A 23,547-nucleotide genomic window follows, 5' to 3' on the forward strand; every position below is an offset into this window, starting at 1 on the left:
TCCGTCGAGTCAAAGCTGTGGTTTTTCCAGTAGTCATGTATGAATGTGAGAGTTAGACCATAAAGCTGAGCGCCAAAGAATGGATGCTTTTGAGCTGTGGTGTTGGAGAAGACTCTTGAGAGTCCCTTGGACTTCAAGGAGGTGCAACCAGTCCATCCTAAAGGAGATCAACTCTGAGTATTCATTGAAAGTACTGATGCTGAAGCTCCAGTAATTTGGCCACCTGATGCGATGAGCCAACTCATTTGAAAACACCCTGATGCTGGGAAAGATTGAAGGCGGGAGGAGAAGGGGACAACAGAGGGTGAGATGGTTGGATGGCATCACCGACTCAATGGACATGAGTTTGGGTAAACTCCAGGAGTTGGTGATGGACAGGGAGGCCTGGTGTGCTGCAGTCCATGGGGTCACAAAGAGTTGGACACAACTGAGCAAGTGAACAGCAACAAGCAAATTTGACCATTTCTTAGCTTTGAAACCAGCCTGGACCGTTCCATTCACTTAAACTCTCTAGAACTTGGCCTTTATCAGCTGGACAGTGGGAATGATGAAAGGATTGTTGTGATGGTTAAGTTATTTCACGGACCTAAAGGGACTTGATAAAATGTACCCTTCCTACGAGAACAGGTGGACAACGAGTTGTTTTATGTAGGCAGGTACTGAGCAGCCTTGCTGTTGAAAGATTTTCGTGATGAAAACCAGTGACACACACCTCTCCTGACTCAGATTCAAGGATGATAGTTAGCAGAGCACATTTGTGTTAAAAAATAAAAGTAATAAGAGTGCCAAATGGTGGGCATTTGTAGGACTGTGGAAGAAGCTGGGAAATAGAGGCAGTCTCTGCAAGATGAGAATGACTGGACCTAGGGAGAGGTTATCGTTTTATCCTCATATCAGGATGTCTCAGGGCTTCCCTGGTGGCGCTAGTGGTAGAGAACCTGCCTGGCAGTGTAGGAGACATAACAAACATGGGTTCGATCCCCAGGTCGGGAAGATCCCCTGGAGGAGGGCATGGCAACCCACTCCTGTATTCTTGCCTGGAGAGTGCCACGGACAGAGGAGCCTGGCTGGCTACAGTCCATGAGGTCGCAAAGAGTCAGACACGACTGAGTGGCTGAAGAGCAACAGCCGGGTTTCTCAACCTCAGCACTAGTTACATTTGGGGCCCAAGAATCCTTTCTCATGTGGGAATGCGTTGTCCAACCTCTACTGGAGGGACTGATGCTAAAGCTGAAACTCCAGTACTTTGGCCATCTCATGCGAAGAGTTGACCCACTGGAAAAGACTCTGATGCTGGGAAGGATTGGGGGCGGGAGGAGAAGGGGACAACAGAGAATGAGATGGCTGGATGGCATCACCGACTTGATGGACATGAGTTTGAGTGAACTCCGGGAGTTGGTGATGGACAGGGCGGCCTGGCGTGCTGTGATTCATGGGGTCGCAAAGAGTTGGACACGACTGAGCGACCGAACTGAACTGAACTGAACCCGTTCCATGCCAGAGACCCTCCCCGGAGCTGCGACAGTGAGGAATATCTCCGGACATTGACTGATGACCCTATGGGGACACAGTTGCCCACAATTGAGAACCTCTTAGAATCTTTCCCATGAACATCTGTTAATTAGATGATTCTTTAAAAATATGTTGATTTATTTGGCTGCCTAGGTCTTAGTTGCAATACTCTGGGTCTTTAGGCTTCATTGCATCATCCAGAATCTTTAGTTGCGTGTGTTGGATCTAATTCCTTGACCCAGGATCGAACCCAGGCCCCCTGCAATGAGAGCATGGAAACTTAGCCACTGGACCACCAGGCAAGTCCTTACTTACATCATCTTAATGGCTTTTTTTTTTTTTTAATGTACCCAAAGGGAAAACCTGCACACGTATGTTTATAGCAGCTTTGATTCATCTTTGCCAAAACTTGGGAGAAACCAGGATGTCCTTTTATATGCGAATGGATAAATATTTGAATATTGCATGTAGACAGTGGAATATTAGTTCAGTTCAGTTCAGTCACTCAGTCGTGTCCGACTCTGTGACACCGTCTTCAGTGCTAGAGAAGAATTGAGTGAAAGCCAGAAAAGGACACAAAAGAAGCTGAAATCATATATAAGTAACTGCGAGAAGCCGCTGAAAAGGCCACGTGCTGTGTATATATATATATAAATGACAACTCTTGACATTTTGGAAAAGGCAGAATTAAGAGATAGCAGAAAAGATCAGTGGTTGCCAGCGTTCAGGGAACGGAGCAAGATGAGCCCCTGGAGCACAGAGAACTTTGAGGGCGGTGAAAGTATTCTTGGTGACGGTGTAGTGGCGGGCGCATGTCTCTCTGCGTGCGTGCGTGCGTACGAAGTCGCTTCAGTCATGTCGGACTTCTTGCGACCCCATCAGTCAGCTAAGCCTCAGTTTTCTTGAGTGAGTGAGTGAAAGCTCAGTCGTGCCCGACTCCTTGCGACCCCATGGACTGTGTAGCCCAACAGGCTCCTCTGTCCATGGGCTTCTCCAGGCAAGAATACTGCAGTGGGTTGCCATTCCCTTCTCCAGGGGATCTTCCCGGCCCAGGGATCGAACCTGCGTGTCTTAGGTCTCCTGCATTGAAGGAGGAGGGTTCTTTACAACTAGCGCCACCTGGGAGGCTCAGGTGTCTTTATGTCATTTGTCAAAACCCATCGAAGGTGCAACAAACAGCCTGATATAAACTATGGGCTTCAGGTAATAGAGTCAGTACAGGTTCATCGGTTGTCACAGATGGACCTTCTGGTGGGGGACCTAGATAATGAGGGAAACTGAGCCTGTGCAGGGGCAAATGGCATGCGGGACATCTCTGTACCTTCCTGTCACTTTCGCTGGGAATCTAAAACTAGTCTGAAAACGAAACCTGTTAAAAGCCGTGGTTAACGAGGCAAAAACAAAAAAGAGATGTCATCTCCACACTGATGAGATTTATTCTGTTCTGTTTCACACTTATACGATCCATGAAAGAACTGGGAGGTTTCATGAGACTTTGCACTTGGGTTCTGAAAGCGTCACCTTAACCTAGTATGGCATTTGCACTAGTGTCCTGAAGGCTCCCCATGGCAGGGGTGTGTGTGTGTGTGTCTGTGTGTGTGTGTGGGTCTGTGTGTGGGTCCTGAAGGCTCCCCATGGCAGGGGTGTGTATGTATGTCTGTGTGTATGTCCTGAAGGCTCCCCATTGCAGGGGTGTGTGTGTGTGTGTCCGTGTGTGTGTCTCTGTGTGTGTGTGTGTGTGTGTGTGTGTCTGTGTGTGTGTCCTGAAGACTCCCCATTGCAGGGGTGTGTGTGTGTGTGTCTGTGTGTGTCCTAAAGGCTCCCCGTGGCAGGGATGTGTGTGTCTGTGTGTGTATGTGTGTCTGTGTGTGTGTGTCCTGAAGACTCCCCATGGCAGGGGTGTGTATGTATGTCTGTGTGTATGTCCTGAAGGCTCCCCACGGCAGGGATGTGTGTGTCTGTGTGTGTGTGTCTGTGTCTGTGTCCCAGGGACCAAGAACCTGGGCTGAAATCCACCCCTCACTCCAACTGCACCACCTCCACTGTGGTCATTTCCAGAAACCAGGCAGAGAGTTGTTTTACTTCCACTTCTGTGATATGTTCATTGTCTAAAGTCACCCCGAGGATATTAGAAGGTTGTCTATTTTAATGTAATATGGATCATCTTCTCAGGGGGCACTAGTGGTAAAGAACTCACCTGCCAAGGCAGGAGCTGTCAGAGATGCAGGTTCGATCCCTGGGTCGGGAAGATCCCCCTGAAGAAGGGAAAGGCTACCCACTGCAGTATTCTGGCCTGGAGAATCTCATGGACTGTGTAGTCCATGGTGTTGCAAAGAGTCAGACACGACTTTCACTGATACCGGCCTCAGGCGGGGATTGGCAGACTCCTACCTATAGGCCAAGCCCACCTGCAATCTATTTTTTTAAAGATGTGTTGAAGCACACCCAACGGCCATTTATGTACCATCTGCAGCTGTTTTTGAGCTAAAGCAGACATGAACAGTTGTAGCAGACTCAGTTTGGCTGTCAGGGGTCCAAGATTCCTGCAGACAAAGTGTGCTTACCCCTGCTTTACCAGTCTAGAACTTTCCCCTCTTCGGTCGTCATATCCTGGATATCTCCCGATTTTTAAACTCGGTTTCAGAAAAGGGGAGGACTGTCAGCAGAGTAGCCTAGTTAGACAAATAATATAGAGACATACAAGTACATTCCCTGTGAAGGATCCTGCAGCGTTGCTCCTGTTATATCTGCATGTGAGATGCACTCCGTGTGTACCAGCGTGTCTTTGTTGAAATGCCTGCTCCCTGGGCCTTTTAATCGAGGGTACAAAACATGGAGCTTCCCAGGACGCTCAGTGGGTAAAGAATCTGCCTGCCATGCAGGAGACTCAGGTCCGATCCCTGGGTGGGGAAGATTCCCCTGGAGAAGGAAATGGCAACCCACTCCAGTATTCTTGCCTGGAGAATCCCATGGACAGAGGAGCCTGGTGGGCTACAGTCCCCGGGGTCACAGAGTCGGACACGACTGGGCAACTAAGAACAACACAGCATATACACCGTATGTGTTAAAGACACATCTGGGCATTCAGAGACGTCATGCTGTGGCACAGAGTGGGTTTGTTGTGGGCAGGGCTTGCTATCGACTGGAGTGTGGCATTTTGATCTAGTGTCACAGACTCACCCGGTTCCTCCGAAGGGTCGTTCTGTTCTGTTCCTCCGAAGGGTCGTTCCGTTCACCACCGGCTGTACCTTTTCTTTTTGTGTCACGTGTTGTGTCTTTCTTGACCCTACCATTCCTGCACGTTTCCATAAACCGAGAACAGCCTCCGATCTCACTTCACTGTTGGCTTAGTAACTGAGCCTCTTGTATTTTTAGCATATTGCTCTGTTTACAGTATTCACCTTAACTCATCTCGGTCTACTGTTTGAGTGATATTTTAACACCTCGTGTATAAGAAACTTGCAACAATGTGTTTTTGTTCAGACCTAGTTCTTTGTGCTGCTGTTGCCCACGTGTGTTTAAAAGGTGACAATACATCGTTATTTTGCGTGAAGCAGGTATATGTGAAAGACTCTTCAAAAGGAGAAGAAAATACTGTTCTGTTCACCCCTGTCTTTACTATTGGTGTCACCCACTCCTTTGCATGAATCCAGCTTTCTATCTGAGAGCATGCTTCCCCTGAAAGAACTTCCATTGCTATTTCTTGTGGGGCAGGTCTCTAAGCAGTGACATCGCTGTGCATTCGCTTGTCTGGAAAAGTCTTTGCTCTGTGCCTTCCTAACTTTGAAAGATGTTTCTTCTGAGTGTAGGGTTTTACGTGGACACATTCTATCAGCCCTTTGAGGATTCTGTTCCATTGTCTTCCAGCTTGCATTTTTCTGGACAAGACGTTTGCGGGGTTTTTTTCATCTTTATCCTCTGAATGTAATTTGTATTTTTTCTTCTGGCTGTTTTTAGGAGTTTCTTTTGTTGCTGATTGTTAGAAAATTGTGCCTTCTTGAGGTTTCTGGCGGGGGGTTATCCTGCATCGGGTTTATTTAGAGTCTTAGATCAATTTTACCTTTTTTATTTGTAGAGTTTCCTGAAGAAGTAAAAAAAAAAAAAATCATATCTTGAAATCTTTGCTGTAAATAACATGTGGTGAAAAGTCCCTGGCGGTCCAGTGGTTTGGACTGGACGCTTTCACTGATGAGGGCTCGAGTTCTATCCCTGGTCAGAGAAGCAGGATCCCACAAGCCTTGTAGTATGCACCTCCTCCCCTCAAAAAATGAAAATCAAAAAAGGAAATAATGTGTGTTGTCCTCTCTTAAAAGCTGGTGCTTCAGGAATGAATATGAACATAAAAATGAGGTGTTAAATCATCTGCCTGGGTCATGAAGATCCCCTGGGGAAGGATATGAAAGGAATCTCCCTCCTTCCTTACCCCCGCCCCTTCCTCTGCCTTCCTTCCCTTTCCTTCCCCTTGAAATGCATGCACATAATTAGTGTTTATCATGAACTTAACAACACAGAATCTTTTTGTGTGTCATAAATAGAACTCTTAACAGGGAACGTATCCCTTTACTCTTTTATGCCAGTTTACATATAAAGAGAATTGGGTACCCTTTTAGTATAGTGACCAAAAATGACTACTCCACCTAAATAAAGAGTATCCCCCAAAATGAATGCTTTTCAAAGAGGAATACGATGATAGGAGATGAGGAAGTGATTAATGCACTGTGACCTCTCACCTCACGGTACCGATGTTCCTAGTTCGGTGAAGGAAAAGAGAAGTGAGGATCATGGCCTGGTTTTAATTCCCAGTGAGTAAAGGCTCATGTAGAACTGCCCTACTTCTTGCCACTATTCTGATATTAAAAGTAGCATTTGTTTTTGTAAGTCATTCCCATCTTGGCATACTTTTCATCAAGCGCGGTCGTCTTTAGCTTGCAGCCTTCCAGAGTCTAGAGAAATGCACATTAGTTTTATATTTCTTTGGAGGAATCTATAGTCTTCCAGCAGGAGAACCTCCACTTATTAGAATGTCTGCTGCTGCTACTGCTAAGTCGCTTCAGTCGTGTCCGACTCTGTGCGACCCCATACACGGCAGCCCACCAGGCTCCGCCGTCCTTGGGATTCTCCAGGCAAGAACACTGGAGTGGGTTGCCATTTCCTTCTCCATTAGAATGTCTAGCAACTGGTTTATTCAGAATCAGTCAGGAAGTTGTCAGGAACATCTCAGCAGGTGTCTGAAAAGTCGAAGCTTGGGAGAGTTACATACTGAGCACGGAGTGTCATTTTCTAGGTGAATATCTAGGTACACAGACAAGCTAGAGAAGGAAAGTGAAAGTCGCTTAGTTGTGTCCAACTCTTTGTGACCCCATGGACTATACAGTCCGTGGAATTCTCCAGGGCAGAATACTGGAGTGGGTGGCTGTTCCCTTCTCCAGGGCATCTTCCCATCCCAGGGATGGAACGCAGGTCTCCCGCATTGCAGGCGGATTCTTTACCAACTGAACCACCAGGGAAGCCCATAGAGAAGGACAGTGATTCACAAAATTTCTGCTGCCTGCAGCTCAGAGCCAGGGAGGCATCGTGACAAGAAAGTGATGATTTGCTGTGTGTGAAACCCTGGTCTGACAAAAATGACAATGAGGTACCTGGGTTCCTCGTTGGAAACATGTGTGACATTCTGGTAGGAAGGATTCTGTCGTTATTGATTACCAGGATTACATAACTTTCAGGCACTTAGAACAGATCCACAGTAGATGCAACTCTGTATAAACCATGTTTATGGTTAGTTTTCTTCTTCATTATAGCTTATTATATGGTATTAACTGTAGTTCCCTGTGCTTCACGAAAAGACCTTGTTTTTTATCTGATTTATGTATAGTTCGACATGTCTGCTAGTCCTAAAGTCCTAGTTTATCCCCTCCCCAACCTCCCTTGGTAACCATAAATCTGTTTGCTATGGCTGTGAGTCTCTTTCTGGTTTGTAACTAAGCTCCTTTGTGTCATATTTTAGGTTCTGCATATAAGTGATGAGTTTGCCTTTGTCTGACTTCATACAGTAATCTCTAGGTGTATCCATGTTGTTGAAAACAGCATTATTTCATCCTTTTTTATGTCTGAGTAATATTCCATTATACGTGTGTGTGTGTGTGTGTGTGTGTGTGTGTGTGTGTGTGTATAGAGAGAGAGAGATGGATGGATATGGAGATGGATATATTGGAGGAGGTCATGGCAACCCACCATCGTATTCTTGCCTGGAGAATCCCATGGACAGAGGAGCCTGGCAGGCTACCCCAGTCTATGGGGTTGCAGAAAGTTAGACAAAACTGAGTCACACACACACATATACACACACCATACCTTTGGGGCTTCCCAGGTGGCTCATTGGTAGATAATCCACCTTCAAATGCTGGTGATGTGGGTTTGACCTCCAGGTCAGAAAGATCCCTTGCAGGAGGAAATGGCAACCCACTCCAGTATTCTTGCCTGGAGAATCCCATGGTCAGAGGAGCCTGGAGGGCTACAGTCCACTGGGTCACAGAAGAGTCGGACACGACTTATCGACGAAACAGCACCATCCCACACCTTTACCGTTTTGTGTGTCAGTGAACATTTAGGCTGCTTCCACGTCCAAGCTGTTGGTCAGAGTGCTGCTGTGAATATTTGGGTGCGTGCATCTCTTAGAATTAGGGTTTTCTCTAGATATATACGCCCAGGCTGCCGTCTTTGGGGTCGCACAGAGTCAGACGTGACTGAAGTGCCTTAGCAGCAGCAGCAGCATACCCAGGAGTGGCACTGCTGAATCCTATGATGATTCTACTTTGAGTTTTTTTAAGGGGCCTCCATACCATTCTTCTTAGTGACCATACCAAACGCATTTCTTCCAGCAGGGTACAAGAATTCCCTTTTCTCCACACCCTTTCCAGCATTTATTATCTGTAGACTTTTTGATGATGGCCACGCGGACCTGTGTGAGGTGATGCATCATTGTAGTTTCGATTTGAATTTGTCCCATGATTAGCAGCATTGAGCATCTTCTCATATGTTCATTGGCTATTTGTATGTCTTCTTTGGAGGAGTATCTATTCTGGTCTTCTGGCAATTTTTTGATGGAGTTGTTTGGTTTTCTGTTACTGAGTTTTATGAGCTATTCATGTATTTTGGAAACTGAGCCCTATTGAATTGCAACCCAGCCTGTAGGTTGTCTTTTTGTTTCATTTACGGTTTCCTTTGCTGTGCAAAAAAATCTTGTGAGTTCAGTCCCGCTTTCCTCCTTTTTTTTCCAGTGCAGCAGTCATCAAGTCACATGTTAGTCTTTTCTCAAAGCTCCAGTTCCCTTGTCCTTTCCCTCTGGGGGGCTTTTTTCTACTTTCTCGATCATCATGGACATTTAAGTGAATATTGGAGGGAACTCAGATGTAAGCTGCTTGAAATCAGGGCATTAGACCCCTGACATACTCATGATGACTGTAGACAGCAAAGGTTGCTTCCTTCTCTCTTTAATTTGCTGGTTTGTGATTGAAAAAACAAGCCAAACTTGGAATCTCTTCGCCTGTGCTTTGCAAAAGACTTAACACGTGACTTGACCACCTGGCCAGGTATTTTTTGGTATCTTGGTGAGTTAAGAGTTAAGCATAAGCAGATAAATTGAAACTTGATACCGTGGAATTTCAGAGCTAGAAGGCACTTAACTGCATCTGCTGCTGCTGCTAAGTCACTTCAGTCGTGTCCGACTCTGTGTGACCCCATAGACGGCAGCCCACCAGGCTCCCCCGTCCCTGGGATTCTCCAGGCGAGAACACTGGAGTGGGTTGCCTTTTCCTTCTCCAATGTGTGAAAGTGAAAAGGGAAAGTGAAGTCGCTCAGTCATGTCTGACTCGTAGCGACCCCATGGACTGCAGCCTACCAGGCTCCTCCGTCCATGGGATTTTCCAGGCAAGAGTACTGGAGTGGCTTGCCATTGCCTTCTCCGTAACTGCATCTAGCTCCCCCCAAAAAAGACATTTTGTTTTTAACATTTCAACAGACCCTGATGAGCTATTTATCCCTGAATGTAGAGTATAGTACATTAGCCGCAGTGAAGTATAAAGAGATGATATAAGGCATTGTTCTTGCTTTCACAGTAGCTTACAGCCTCATAAGGAACAAGGGCAAATCAATAAGTTCCCAGATCTTTTTATGTGAATTAAAAAAGAAAAAAAAACCCTTTTACTCTGGCAGATTTCAAACATACTAAGAAATGAAGAGAATAATGGACTTCCAAGTATTCATTACAAAGCATCAGAAACTTTCAACATTTTGCTAAACTTTTTTCAGGACTCTGTTACAGAAAGCGTTGACATGTTACATGTATTTACAGAAAAGGATAAACCTATAAATTTCCTCTCATAATCTTTTATACTTGACTTTCAAGCCCTTCCACTCAAATTTCAATTTTACTTTTGTTCAAGCCGTTTTTCTTTTCTTTTTTTTTTTTTTTGCAAACACGGATATTCTTTCGGATGAATTGTACCTGATTAAGTGCTGGGATTACCTGCTGAACCTTGAATGTTTTGGTACCCCTGTTTTTCCAGAGACTTTCTTTCTGTAATAGTTATTATTTTGCTGCATTGCTCTTATTTTTTCTTTATCAGAATTTTTTCTTTTTTTTTTTGGGTTACGCTTCGAAGCATGTGGAGTTCTAGTTCCCTTACCAGGAGGTGTGCCCCCTGCAGTGGAAGCCCCCGTTTATCAGAATTCATTGTTATTCCCATGCTCTTAATTCACTGAATGCCTTGAATTATCTTGCAGTTGGCAATCTGATGTTTTTGTGTCTCTTAGTGAACCATTTTCTCTATACCGAATCCATAACTGACCTCAGTAACCCGTTTTAGATGGTGACAGTCTGTGCTAAAGTGTCCCCTCGGTAATCCTTTCTGAATCTAAGGCCCGTGTGAAAGTGTTCCTTCTAATGTTACACAGTAAGAATGAGGCAGAAGTCGTGAAGAGCAGTGTCTACTTCGTCTCCTGTCAAGTAGGGTTTTTCCCCTCCATTCTTGTCTCTTCGTAGGAAAGAATGAAAACGACAAACCGACACAGCTCAAGCAGGCAGGATTTACTAAGCAAGCCACACGCAGGACAGTCTTCAGACAGGAGAGTGGACCCCCACCGGTTGGAGTGGTCTGGTCTCATTTTTAGGTTTCCCTTTGTATGCATCTTTATCTTCCCCTCGGTGGTTCCTGGGCATCCGTTGGCTATTTCCCCTTGCAAAATAGGGCTTGATTCTGCAACCAATCAGGGAAGGGAATGCAGTTAGGGTGTATGGTCAAGCCAGTCAGGGAAAGGGGAGAGGTTCTTATTCCAGGCCTCAAGTTTTCCTTTTCATGGGCTTTTTCCTTTGCTTTGTCTGCCCTGCACATGGTTCTTCTAGTCGCCCCTTCCTCTGACTACCCTCTTGGACTCTGTTTCCCTAGTCCAACCTACCTAACACTAAAGTCTGTCCCATTAAAATATAGTTTCTGGGTATTTTTAGCATCTGGGGGCCTGATCTGTCTACTGTGTGGAAGACTGTTCAGTGAGTTGTAGATTCTAAATGCTATGCCAGTAGCTTCCCTGATCCAGTTGTGACACTGAAAAATGTTTCCGTACATTGCCTAGTATCCTAGAGTCCCCTGGGACAGAGGACACAGCCAACCCTGGTTGAAAGCACCTGTGTTATCACTGTGGACGTGCCATGATGCTTCCATGTTTTCATTACGGGTTACTTGGCTCAGTCGGTAAAGAATCTGTCTACAATGCGGGAGACCTGGGTTCAGTCCCTGGGTCGGGAAGATCCCCTGGAGAAGGGAATGGCAACCCACTGCAGTACTCTTACCTGGAGAATTCCATGGACAGAGGAGCTTGGCTACAGTCCATGGGGTCACAAAGAATCAGACACCACTGAGGGACTCACATTGACACTTTCGTTTTATGTTTACCTTTGAGAATTAAGGAATATATTCCTTTTGTTAAAATCATTTGCAGGTCCCACAAATATTTTTCAGTCCCATAAATTCATGCCAGCATTGTTTATGGGATAGTGGTTCACTTTGGCTGTTCATAATGGGAAAATCAGGAATGACAAGGTATTGGAAGGTCAGATTTCTCACTGTAACTTCCTAATTCTTAGCAGTAAACTAATTTGTCACATTGCATCACCAGAGTGTCATTAACCAAAGTCACATTTCACATGTTTTGTGTGTTTAGAACACACAGATGATGTTCATTACTCTTATTGAATTTAACAACTTATATCAAAGATAACCTTCAATTTGTGAGTTACCATCTGCTTTGGACCAAAGAATAGGTCCAAATACTAAATACTAAGGTTTTTGGTTTTTTTTTTTTTTTTCTGAACAGCTTGTAGTAAGAGCTGTTTATATATTAATTGCCTAATTGAATTATTATGGATTTTAATGTTTTAATTTTCAAGCAATTTGGGGCTTATTGTGGTGACATCTGCTCATATTTTGATAGTTTATGGTGTTTAGCAGTCTCATCAGAAGGCTATTTTGGGTTTACAACACAGTCCTGAAAATAGTCATTTGCTTTCTGCGTCAGGTTACTCTCAGGAATATTGTCCTATTTCTGTATTTCTACCAAAGAATTTATTTCATAATGAAATGCATTTTTATTGTATAAGAAAAGTCCATATTCCCTTGTCCCTGCTTCAGTCTAATGCCCTTAAATGTCTATTCAAACAACTGTAGAGTTTTGTTTAAATCTTATTTTCCTTCAGTGGTAGATTTTTTTTTTTTTCTCAGTTATTCTGGTTATTACTTTCATCTTACAGATCCTTATGATGTTTTAAAAATGCACTGTAATGAAACTTAACAGCCTATGAACCTGCTTATAGAATCTTTTTTAATCTCCTTTCTTTGAACAGTGTAACTATAAACATACCTCAGTGGGAATAATTTCCTTGAATTTCCTTAAAAACGTTTCAAGAGGTTCTGATTAATTCACTAATAAGAAACAGCTTCATTCATAGCCCTGCTTCTGATTTGAATTACATTAAACCTGGCACCTTTTTATATCACTTAAGACTATTGAACAAGAGTTTACAGAAAATGGTAGTCATTTAATTTCCTTAGTTTTTGAGCTTGTGGATAATTTAAACCCTGTAGGAGCCTGGATTCACTCACAGCCAAAGACATTTCTAAGGAAGGAGGTACATATCCTTAAATAGATGCTGGTTGACTGCTTTGTGTTTATATTGACTGAAAAAAGCGAGTTTGTGATATGAAGGATTATCTTGTGAGATACACTCCTGGCTTCTTTAGAAATCTGTGCAAATACAGAACTGCTCTGAAATGGAAATGTAGGAGAATAATAGCGGAAAACTTGAGACCTGTTAGTCAGTTCTTCCTTTTGCTTTATTTTAGGAAGCCGAAAGAAGGGGGGAAAAAAGGATTCTAATGTTTCCCTGTTTGCAGGAGCACAGAAATGAGTGAATATCTGCAGACAAACATGCATGGCGTGATTATTGTAACATTGGCCCAAACACTGTTTATCAACTTTCTGTGAAGCATCTCTCTTCTCTTTAGGATGTGTACGGTTTAATTTATTGATTGTATATGATACACTCCCTAAAACAAAGATGTTTCAAGTGGGCATTCATTATCATTGAATGATAGCAGAACCCTTGTCTGCACTAAAATCAGTGTTACTTACTTTGAGACGTTTTCCTTGTAAATCTCTGCATGTACCATAATGCTGATGGCTGGTTTTAATTACTTCCTTTTTTACGTTGCAATAAAACTGCATAGTTTGTGTAAAAGTTGAAGACAGAGGGTATGAAACAGTGAAACGTGTTTGAGATGACAAAGGAAAAGAAGAATAGGAGAGATCAAAGGTGAACAGTTCCCAAAGAATTTTCAGGTTTCTTTTGTTTGTTTTGTTTTTTTCCTTCTTCTTTTTTTCAGTCTCTTTGTTTCTCACCAGGCAGGTCCCAGCAGACACTTGGCGGTTCCTATGATCCGGTGCTGGGGAGCCGACTGGTTCAGAGGTCTACACATGAAGTCACCCTAAAGGTACACCCCTGCGTTTGATCTTCGTTCTCTACCTGAGTTTCGTTTCAAATAGAACTGCATTTTGCCAAAACTGAACACCTTCCATTTTAAAATGATCTCTGTCTGAGGTCTTTCTTCTTGCTGAGATTCAAGGTAATTGTTGTTTAATCACTAAGTCATGTCTGACTCTGCGACCCCATGGACTGTAGCCCACCAGGCTCCTCCTCCATGGGATTCTCCAGGCATGAATACTGGAATAGGTTGCCATTTCCTTTTCCATGAAGGTAATAGACAAAGCATTATTAAATAATGTTGTGCTACTTAGTTGATTCTTTAAGATGAATTGGGCTTTTTTGCCTTCTAAGAATTTTGGGAAATTTCTAAAGAGATGGGAATATCAGACCACCTTACCTGCCCCCTGAGAAATCTGTATGTAGGTCAAGAAGCAGACAGTTAAAACCGGACATGGAACAAGACTGGTTCCAAACTGGGAAAGGAGTACCTCAAGGCTGTATATTGTCACCCTGCTTATTTAGCTTATATGCAGAGTACATCATGAGAAATGCCCGGCTGGATGAAGCACAAACTGGAATCAAGATTGCCGGGAGAAATATCAATAACCTTAGATATGCAGATGACGCCACCCTTATGGCAGAAACTGAAGAGGAACTAAAAAACCTCTTGAGAAAGTGAAAGAGGAGAGTGAAAAAGTTGGCTTAAAACTCAACATTCAGAAAAGGAAGGTCACAGCATCCGGTCCCATCACTTCATGGCAAATAGATGGGGAAACAGTGGAAACAGTGAGAGACTTTATTTTCGTGGGCTCCAAAATCACTGCAGCTGGTGACTGCAGCCATGAAATTAAAAGACGCTTGCTCCTTGGGAGAAAAGCTATGACCAACCTAGACAGCATATTAAAAAGCAGGGACATGACTTTGCCAACAAAGGTCCATCTAGTCAAAGCTATGTTGTTTCCAGTAGTCGTGTACGGATGTGAGAGCTGAAACAAAGAAAGCTGAGCGCCAAAGAATGGATGCTTTGGAACTGTGGTGATGGAGAAGACTTTTGAGAGTCCCTTGGACTGCAAGGAGATCAAACCAGTCCATTCTAAAGGAAATCAGTCCTGAATATTCATTGGAAGTACTGATGCTGAAGCTGAAAGTCCAGTACTTTGGCCAACTGATGAGAAGAACTGACTTATTGGGAAAGACCCTGATGCTGGGAAAGATTGAAGGCGGGAGGAGAAGGGGACGACAGAGGATGAGATGGTCGAATGGCATCACCAACTCGATGGACATGAGTTTGAGCAAGCTCCAGGAGTTGGTGATGGACAGGGAGGCCTGGCGTGCTGCAGTCTATGGGGTTGCAAAGAGTCGGGTGCGACTGTCCTGAACTGAAGTTGAAGCCGAATACGGAACCAGCTATTTTGAACTTTTCTGGGTCTTACCAGGAGCAGGTGACGGCTTCTAAAATCAATCCCTCTCATCAGCATTATGAATTAAAATTAAGCTGCAAAATTGATTCTAATTGAGGGCATGAGTCTGTATCTTATTTGGCTCCGGTATCTTAATTCTTTGCCTTTTTAGTTTCTTATTATGATTTGTGTCTGTCTGAAAATTGATTTCCTACTGAACCTTGAAAGTTATTAGAAAAACATGTCGCCTGCTATCAATAGATCTAGTGAGATGATCAAGTGTACCCAGAGGAGCAGACCAAACAATCACAGATGCGCACACATCAAGAATGGACACCCAGGGAGTTCCTTGGTGGTTCCAGTGGTTAGGACTCTGCGCTTTCCATTACAGGAGGCATGGGTTCCATCCCTGGTCAGGGAACTATGATCCCGAAAGCCGTGTGACGCCCCCCCCCAAAAAAAATGAAAAACCAGAGTTGAAGCCCATGTCTCAACCTAAAGTTGAGGCTTCCCCTCTCCACCCTATTTCAAGAAGAAGCACTGTTAATATTTTGGAAGATGGAATTTTAGGGTTTGATTGGATCCTTTATTTTTTTGTGTTTTCTGGTTCTTTAATTGTTTTAATAGAAAAAAAAAGCACTGATAGAAGTTTTGTTACTTTAAAAAAATAAAAGATGGAAATTTGCGGAAGATTTTTTGCTTTAAAAAGAACCAATCAGAAGTAAAATGATAGGCCCAGATTTAACCACAGGAACAATTTTATATGGTATTTTTGTTTAAGACCAAACATGTAGCAAGCTAAACATGTACCGTCGGCCCTTGACTGGGCCGCTTTGAACTGCACCGGTCCACTTATACGTGGTGTTTTTTTTTTTTCCCCGGTAAATACCTAACTGCTGTGCGCAGTGCATAAGTGAATAATCCACATGAGGAGCCATGGGTCTGGAGGGCCCAGTTAGTTATAAGTGGATTTTTCAGCTGTGTGAGATGTTCACCCCAAACTCCATGTTGTTCAAGGGCCAGCAGTATTAGAATGTCAGTATTTTACTGAATTATCTGGAAGGGGTAGTTTGGTTTTTTAAAAATGAAAAATTAGAAAAGGTTGATTGAGTCTGTGACATCGGATGTTCAGGTGGTACCATGAGTCTTTTAATGGCCAAAGAATATTCCTTCGTATGGCTATACCAGTGTGTACTTTTATCCATTCATCAACTGATGGACATTTGTGTTTACTTTTACTGAGTGGTTCGGAATAACGCTGCTGTGAACATTTGTGTACAAATTTTATCTGGATATATGTACCTTCATTTTCTCTTGGGTATATATCTCTGAGAGAATTGCTCGGTTGTATGGTAACTCTGTTTAACATTTGGAAAAATCGTCCCAACTTTTCCAAAGTGGCTGCACCATCAGTCAGTATTGTTTAAAACGCAATTGAGTCATATTTTAAATGTCAGAGGGACGAGGGGAGAGAGAAGGTCTGTTGCTCATCAGTGTGTTGATTGGATCTGAATTCAGTATTCAGGGAACACATAAGCGTTGAGTGAATTGAATTGAACGCACACGTTGACTTCCTGCTGTGAGTTGGGCATTGGTGTTTAACTTCATAGCTGACTCTGGAAATTCGTGTAGCTTTTGATGATTCCGCCACCTTCCGTAAGGCTTAGGAGCGATCCTCATAGCTCATATACCCACGGAGGCCCATGGTGCCTCCATGACCGTGAGCTTGGGAGTCATCTGTAAATCACAGCCCTTTCTCTCTGCGCTGGGTGGTGTGTGTCAGAAGGTGAGGGCTTATGGCTGTTCCTGTTCTTGTTCATTTGCCAAGTTGTGTGTGACTCTCTGCAACCCCTTGGACTGCAGCACGCCAGGCTTCCCTGTCCTTCACCATCTCCCAGAGTCTACCCAAACCCACGTCCATCGAGTCGGTGATGCCATCCAACCACCTCATCCTCTGTCGTCCCCTTCTCCTCCAGCCCTCTTTCCCAGCATCAGGGTCTTTTCCACTGAGTCAGCTCTTCGCATCAGGTGGCCAAAGGATTGGAGTTGCAGTTTCAACATCAGTCCTTCCAATGAACACCCAGGACTGATCTCCTTTAGGGTGAACTGGTTGGATCTCCTCGCAATGCAAGGGACTCTCAAGAGTCTTCTCCAGCCTCCCACTTCTAAAGCATCGATTCTTTGGTGCTCAGCCTTCTTGATGGTCCGACTCTCACATCCATACGGGACTACTGGAAAAACCATAGCTTTGACCAGACCGACCTTGGACTGTTCCCGTTTGACTTAGCCTAGTTTCAGCAGGTCCCTCCTCGGAAAGCGACGGACACACAGCAGATGATGGCTGTGGTATCTTCTTGGCTCTTCATTTCAGAGTGAACGGGTGGGTTATCCCCGAGGAGTGTCCACATTCTTGGGGCATCACCTTCAGGTTCCCAGACGGGAAGATTTCCGGCCGGAAAGCGACAAGGCGGGCGTGCTCTAATGCAGAGAGGGGAGAATCTTCTTTGGGAGAGCGCGGTTGGCAGACATTTTTCCGTCAAGGGCCAGAGAGTAGATGTTGATAGCTGATGCTTTGTGGGCCCCAGGGTCTCTGTTGCTTTCTTCTGCCTTTGCTCTGTGACAGCCGCTACTGATCATGCACAAATGATTGAGTGTGGCTGAGTGACGGCAATACTTCGCCGACGGGCACTGGAATTCCGATGTCATCGCGATTTCAGGAGTGGCAAAATAGCATTGTTTTGATTTTCCTTTTAACCATTTAGAAACAGAGACGCCGTAGAGAGCTCCTAAGCCTTACGGAAGGTGGGCGATGTGTGAATCTGCCTGTGGGCTGCCGTGCACACCAGCCTTGACTTCGAGAAAGATACCTGTTTGATTTCTCCATCTTCTAACCGTGACCTTTGAGTTGAAGGGCCTCTGACGTGCGGCTCTTCAAGGTCCATGGCGAGCTTAAGACAGCATCCACTTTGTGGTTTCCCTCGTGGCTCAGATGGTAAAGAATCCGACTGCAGGGCAGGAGACACGGGCTTGATCCCTGGGTCGGGAACATCCCCCTGGAGGAGGGCATGGCAACCCACTCCAGTATCCTTGCCTGGAGAATCCCCACGGACAGGAACCTGGCGGGCTACAGTCCATGGGGTGGCCAAGAGTCAGACACGATTGAAGTGACTCACACTTTATTACTAAGTTGTGGTTGCCTGACCAAGACCCTGTAGTTGCTCATGGACTTTAGGAATTGCAGGGCCTTCCATGAGCAGAGTGGCTCTGGACGTGTGTAACCAGCCTTCCCCAGGGGACATTTGATCATGTCTGGAGACCTTTGCAGAAGATGTTTGCTCCTGACGCCCAGTGGGTGGAGACCGGGGATGTTGTTCCACATCCTGCAGGGCATCGGGGAACCCATCACAGAGATCCATGGTCCCGAGTGTCCACAGCACCGAGTCTGGCGACCCCTCCCTGCTCCCGTCAGTATTTCTATGTTTTGATCTGCGCAGTCCTCTGGCTGTGAGAATTTCACCTGCTGAGCGTTTGATGACAAAACTGAATGCCTTCCGCTTGCTGATTTAAGTGTCAAAGGATGCTCTTGGGACACTTGACTTCACGATGCTTTTAGTATTTTTCTTTGACACGGTGTGGTGATGTTGTGTGTGCATGCATGCTCACTCGTGTCCAGCTCTTTGAGACCGCATGGACTGTAGCCCACCAGGCTCCTCTGTCCCAGGGATTTCCCAGGCAAGAATAGTGGAGTGGGTCACCATACTCACTTAACGCTGAAGCGTCACAATATACTTTTGTTATCGTTTTTCAGCGGCTTAGTCATGTCTGACTCTTTGCGACCCTGTGGATGGCAGCACGCCAGGTTTCCCTGTCCTTCACTGTTTCCCTGAGTTTGCTCATGTCCGTTGAGTCAGCGATGCCATCCAACTATCTCAGCCTCTGTCGCCCCCTTCTCCTCCTGCCCTCAATATTTCCCTATTTCAGCACCAAGGTTTTTGAGATACAGGCTGACTCAGACTCCTGCCTTTATATGCACAGAGAAAGCCACAGGGTTTTGTTTCTTTTTTTTTTTTCATAATTCTGGAGACCACATTGTAGGAGTCGACGACCTCACTTAGGACTTCACCTACCACAGAAAAGGGAATCATCCAGGCCAAGATAAATCTTGCATATGTGGCTGAAAATCACAGTGTCTGAGAGTTTTCGGAACCAGCCTGTGTACGTCCCTGTGATTTGTCAGAGGGCCTAGTGCAGAGACTCTCATTCCAGCCCCTCGGTCTCAGAGATAATTGAAGTCTGTAAATTAATTTACAGACTAACCGGAAGCCTTAACTGGCAGAGCCACGTCCTCCAGCAGAGAAGGGAGAGGACATTTTTACACTGAAGCTGTCCATATCTCCAGAGGCACTTTGCTGTGAAAGCTCGGGCACCTGAACTTGAATTTCCCCGCGTGGACGGAAGACTGTAAAATGAAACTCTGCTGTTGGACTTAACGTGTGTGTGTGTGTCTGTCTCCCTGCGATGCAGACCTTACTTGGCAGTGGCTTGCTGTCATCGGGGTGAACGTTTTTAGGAAGGTTTCCTTCTTGACCTGCCTCCCAGTTGGGCAGAGAAGTGTGGGGTGGGCACAGTGTGCAGCTCAGAGGGTTTGAGAAGGGGACCCCTGGCTGCTCGGGAGGGGGACACGTGGTCTTGGCCACACGTCTTGGGCCAGGACGCCCTGTCCTCTGCCTGCTTCGCGCCTGTGTGCACAGGGTTGGAACGAAGCCCACCAACCAGCCACTAATGAATCCGGCCAGGCAAATAGGCTCAGAAAGGCCCCTTTCTGAAGGCCTCACCCTGGGGGTGCTTTTCGATTTCTGTGAAGCGCGTCATTATTTTTCTAACCCGAGGAGGCTCCCTTCTCCCTGCTGTCTCAACCCTGCCAATTTCTTTCTTCCTTAGCTGGGTTGTTCTCATACTGATTTTCTGAAGACGCTGCCAGGTTTTAATTACATCCTAATGAATGTGACTGCAGTTCATGTTCGTAGGAGGAAATTTGGAAAATACTGAAAAGGCACACCACACGTACACAGATTTAAGTCCAGCATCATCCCAGCCCTGGAGAGACCAGTATATTTTATTTTACTGTTTATATTTTAGAGGGTAACTTTTATTTGTACATGTGTGTTTGTGTGTGTGTGTGTGGTTTGTGTGGTTTAGTTGCTAAGTTCTGTCTGACTATTTGCAACCCCATGGACTGTAGTCCGCCAGGCTCCTCTGTCCATGGAATTCTCTAGGCAAGAACACTGGAGTGGGTTGCAAATTTCTTTCTCCAGGGTATCTTCCCCACCCAGGGATTGAACCTGGGTCTCCTGCGTTGCAGGCAGATTGCTTACCCACTGAGCCACCAGGGGAGGCCTTGTGTGTATGTCCACAATGAAACTGAGGCACACGCGCATTCCGTTTGAAGCCTGCTTTTTTTTCCACATAGCACTGTATTGTGGACATCATCGCCGGTCATGAAAATCTTTTTGAGGACTGCAGTCTTACTAGCTCACTTGATTCTCTTATTTAAATGGTGGCGCTACTGATTATGAACCCGCCTTCCAATGCAGGAGACGTCAAGAGACGTGGTTTCAGTCCCTGGGTTGGGAAGATCCCCTGGAGGAGGAGAACAGGGCCACCCACTCTAGCATTCTTGCCTGGAGAATCCCATGGACAGAGGAGCCTGGCGGGCTATGGTAATAGGGTTGCAAAGAGTCGGACACGCTGAAGCAAGCTAGCATGCCACTGCTGGGCATGTGAACTCTGGTGAGGAAAGAATAGTTCTTTGATTATGTTTATAATTTTGGACCATTTGGCTCCCAAGTAAATAAATATAACTATAAAATTAGTGAAAAATCTTACCTTTGGGGGGACTCTTTTTCTTACTATAGAATAATATGCGTGCAAATACTCTTTAGTAAAATGAAGATAAGTCTTTGGGGGAAGAAAAGGTGAAACCACTGTTGACATTTTCTTGTTCCCTGTCCAATCTATTTTATATATTCTGCAATAACTGAAGACCAAGTATAAAAAGCATCTTTTATTGAATAGCACTCATTACTGTCTTTGGACAACAAAAATGTTTGCAGTCGTTTTTCAGCAGTTACTTGGCGACTTCGTTTCCGTTAATGCAAGCAGAGCAGGTGTGCGATGTGATGAAACAGGCTTGCTTCTTCTCCACCTTAGTCTCCAGCAGTGTGTATAAAAGCATTTATATGTAAATGTTGATGCACACATTAAACGTCTCGTAACTGGCCACTGGAAAACACAGTTTCCATTTGAAAAGAGAGCAGGGTTATGGACTGCCCTGGTGGCTCAATCCGTAAAGAATCCACCTGCAGTGCAGGAGACCCAGCTTCAATCTCTGAGTTGGGAAGATTCCCCTGGAGGACGAAATGGGAACCTACTCCAGTACTCTTGCCTGGAGAATCCCATGGTCAGAGGAGCCTGGCAGGCTCTACATTCCATGGGGTCGTGTAGAGTCGGAAACGACTGATCAGCTAAACCACCCCCAGTGTTATGGAGAAGGGAAGCCAGGAGGTGAGACCTACTGCGTTGTAGTCAGCAGAGAATCTGTGAAAGCGCCTTGCTGCAATGAGGTCATTTATAGCAGATTTTCCAGCAACTCTGGCTCTGCACCCTCACTCCGCGTGGAATCAAGTCCCAGAGCCCTGAGCCTCGTCCAGAAGATCACTTCACGCCATGCATTCTTCCAGCGTCCAGGCCAGCAGACTCAGAGCAGAGACAAGACCTCAGACCGACTTTTTCTTTCATCCCTAGAGAACCACGGAAGGGGCTGCATACGGCTATGGTAAGAGACCGCGTCCTAACAGCAGTGATTGCTAGGAGAGAAACTTCTGCCACGGATGATACCACGCTGAACACCACGCTCCCCACCCGTGGGCAGGGAAGCTCACTCGGCCTTTCTGTCTTCATCTGCCAGAACCGACGCTCAAGTGGCTCTGTGGTCATTACATGCTTTAAGATCATCACAGCGCAGTTCAGATTTTGTTGTTTGGGGAGCGGTCCTGTCTCTTGCTGGAGCATGAGAACATATTAAATACTGTACACGCGATACAGCCAAACCCTTAAACACCATTTCCCGCTCTCACTGTTTTTAAAAAGCTATCTATTTGTTTAAACTTTTTACTTGGTTTTGGGGTGCAGCCAATTAACCACATTGCAATAGTTTCCGGTGGAAGGCAAAGGGACTCAGCCGTACATTAAATGTATCCCTTCTCCCCCAAACTCCCCTCCCATCCAGGCTGCCGCATGTCATTGATCAGAGTTCCCTGTGCTGTGCAGCAGGTCCTTATTGGTTCTGCATGTTAAATACAGCAGTGTGTCCATGTCCATCCCAAACTCCCTAACTGTCCCTTCCTCCATCCTTCCCACTGGGAACTATAAGGTTATTACAGAGTGTTGAGCAGAATTCCCTGTGCTGAACTGCAGCAGGTCCTGTCGATTATCCATTTGAAGTATAACATCATAGACACGACTCCTCTTGCAACTGAATTTTGAACTGTTTTGTGACCGTGTTTATTAAGAGTTTTTTGCCACCTGGAAATTAAGTTATTTATAAAAGAAAAATACTGTAAATAATCTTCCCTTCAGCTTCCTGATGGATTTCAGCCCCCAGTGGTTATTTATGTTGGAATACTCACGTCAAGCAGGAAGTCTCCAGACGTGTCATCAGCTCACACTGATTTTTTTGTTCTTCTGAAACCAGAACAGCACATGGTGAACACAGTCATTTCCTTTCTGCTCGGTCAGAACTGCAGAGATCTCAGATCTACCTAACGGGAGGTGCCGCCGATTGAAACTCTGGAATGGCAGCCCACTCCGGTATTCTTGCCTGGGAAATCCCATGGACAGAGGAGCCTGGCGGGCCGCAGTCCATGGGGGTCGCACAGAGTTGGGCACGACTGATCTCACACATGCATGAATCAAAGCTGGGTCAGCCAAGAAAATAAACACCACGTCACTAATCAAGGCCCCATTTTTGTTGTTGTTTTTGGAGGTGTGTTCCTCGGGGAGGGGAGCTGGACTCCCTGCTTTGAGGATGCTTGCGGGGGGGCGGAGTAGGATTAAGAGCCCTCCTGCGTCTCTGTGGTGCTCGGGGCCCTGGTCTGGAAGTGTGTGTAGAAGTATGTCATCCTCACCACCTTCTGGGGTGGGGAGGGCAGCGGTTCTCAGCATCCGCAGTTTGGCAGAGGTGGAAAACCGAGCCCTGCGGTCCACAGCTCCATGGGGATGAAGGTGAAGTCAGCATCAGGCCTGCTGGCTCAGCCTCAAGCCCACCCCACAGCCCGAGTGCCACTTTCTCTGTTCTCCTCGGTGCCCTCAGGACATGATTCCCCCTTAGCTCCAGCCAATCAGTCCCTGGAGGTCCACACCATCGCCCTGGGGTTCCCCTAACTTCATTGCAGCCAGCACAAGCATTTCCCTGGAGGAGGGCATGGCAACCCACTGCAGTATCCTTGCCTGGAGAATCCCAGGGACGGAGAAGCCTGGCAGGGCTACACATAGCCCATGGGGGTCGCAGAGAGTCGGACACGACTCAAGTGACTCGCGTGC

At 45.6% G+C, this 23,547-nt stretch overlaps 1 protein-coding gene across 8 annotated transcripts in view; it reads left to right on the forward strand.

Moving 5' to 3' along the window:
• Positions 1-23,547, forward strand: part of LOC129557897 (F-box-like/WD repeat-containing protein TBL1X) — a 258,767-nt gene that overhangs the window by 174,082 nt on the left and 61,138 nt on the right. For 5 of the 8 annotated variants that reach the window (XM_088833980.1, XM_088833983.1, XM_088833982.1 and 2 more), the window contains one exon: positions 13,465-13,553. The exons of 1 other annotated variant lie outside the window; for it this stretch is intronic. The gene's annotated coding sequence lies outside the window, so the exon portion shown is untranslated. The remainder of the gene's footprint in view (positions 1-13,464; positions 13,554-23,547) is intronic. 2 more of the 8 variants (XM_088833981.1, XM_088833986.1) reach the window with 1 other exon arrangement.

The sequence above is a fragment of the Moschus berezovskii genome, chromosome X (genome assembly GCF_049115385.1).
Source record: "Moschus berezovskii isolate FMDL1 chromosome X, NW_MosBer_1.0, whole genome shotgun sequence".
In the NCBI taxonomy this organism is placed as follows: Eukaryota; Metazoa; Chordata; class Mammalia; order Artiodactyla; family Moschidae; genus Moschus; species Moschus berezovskii.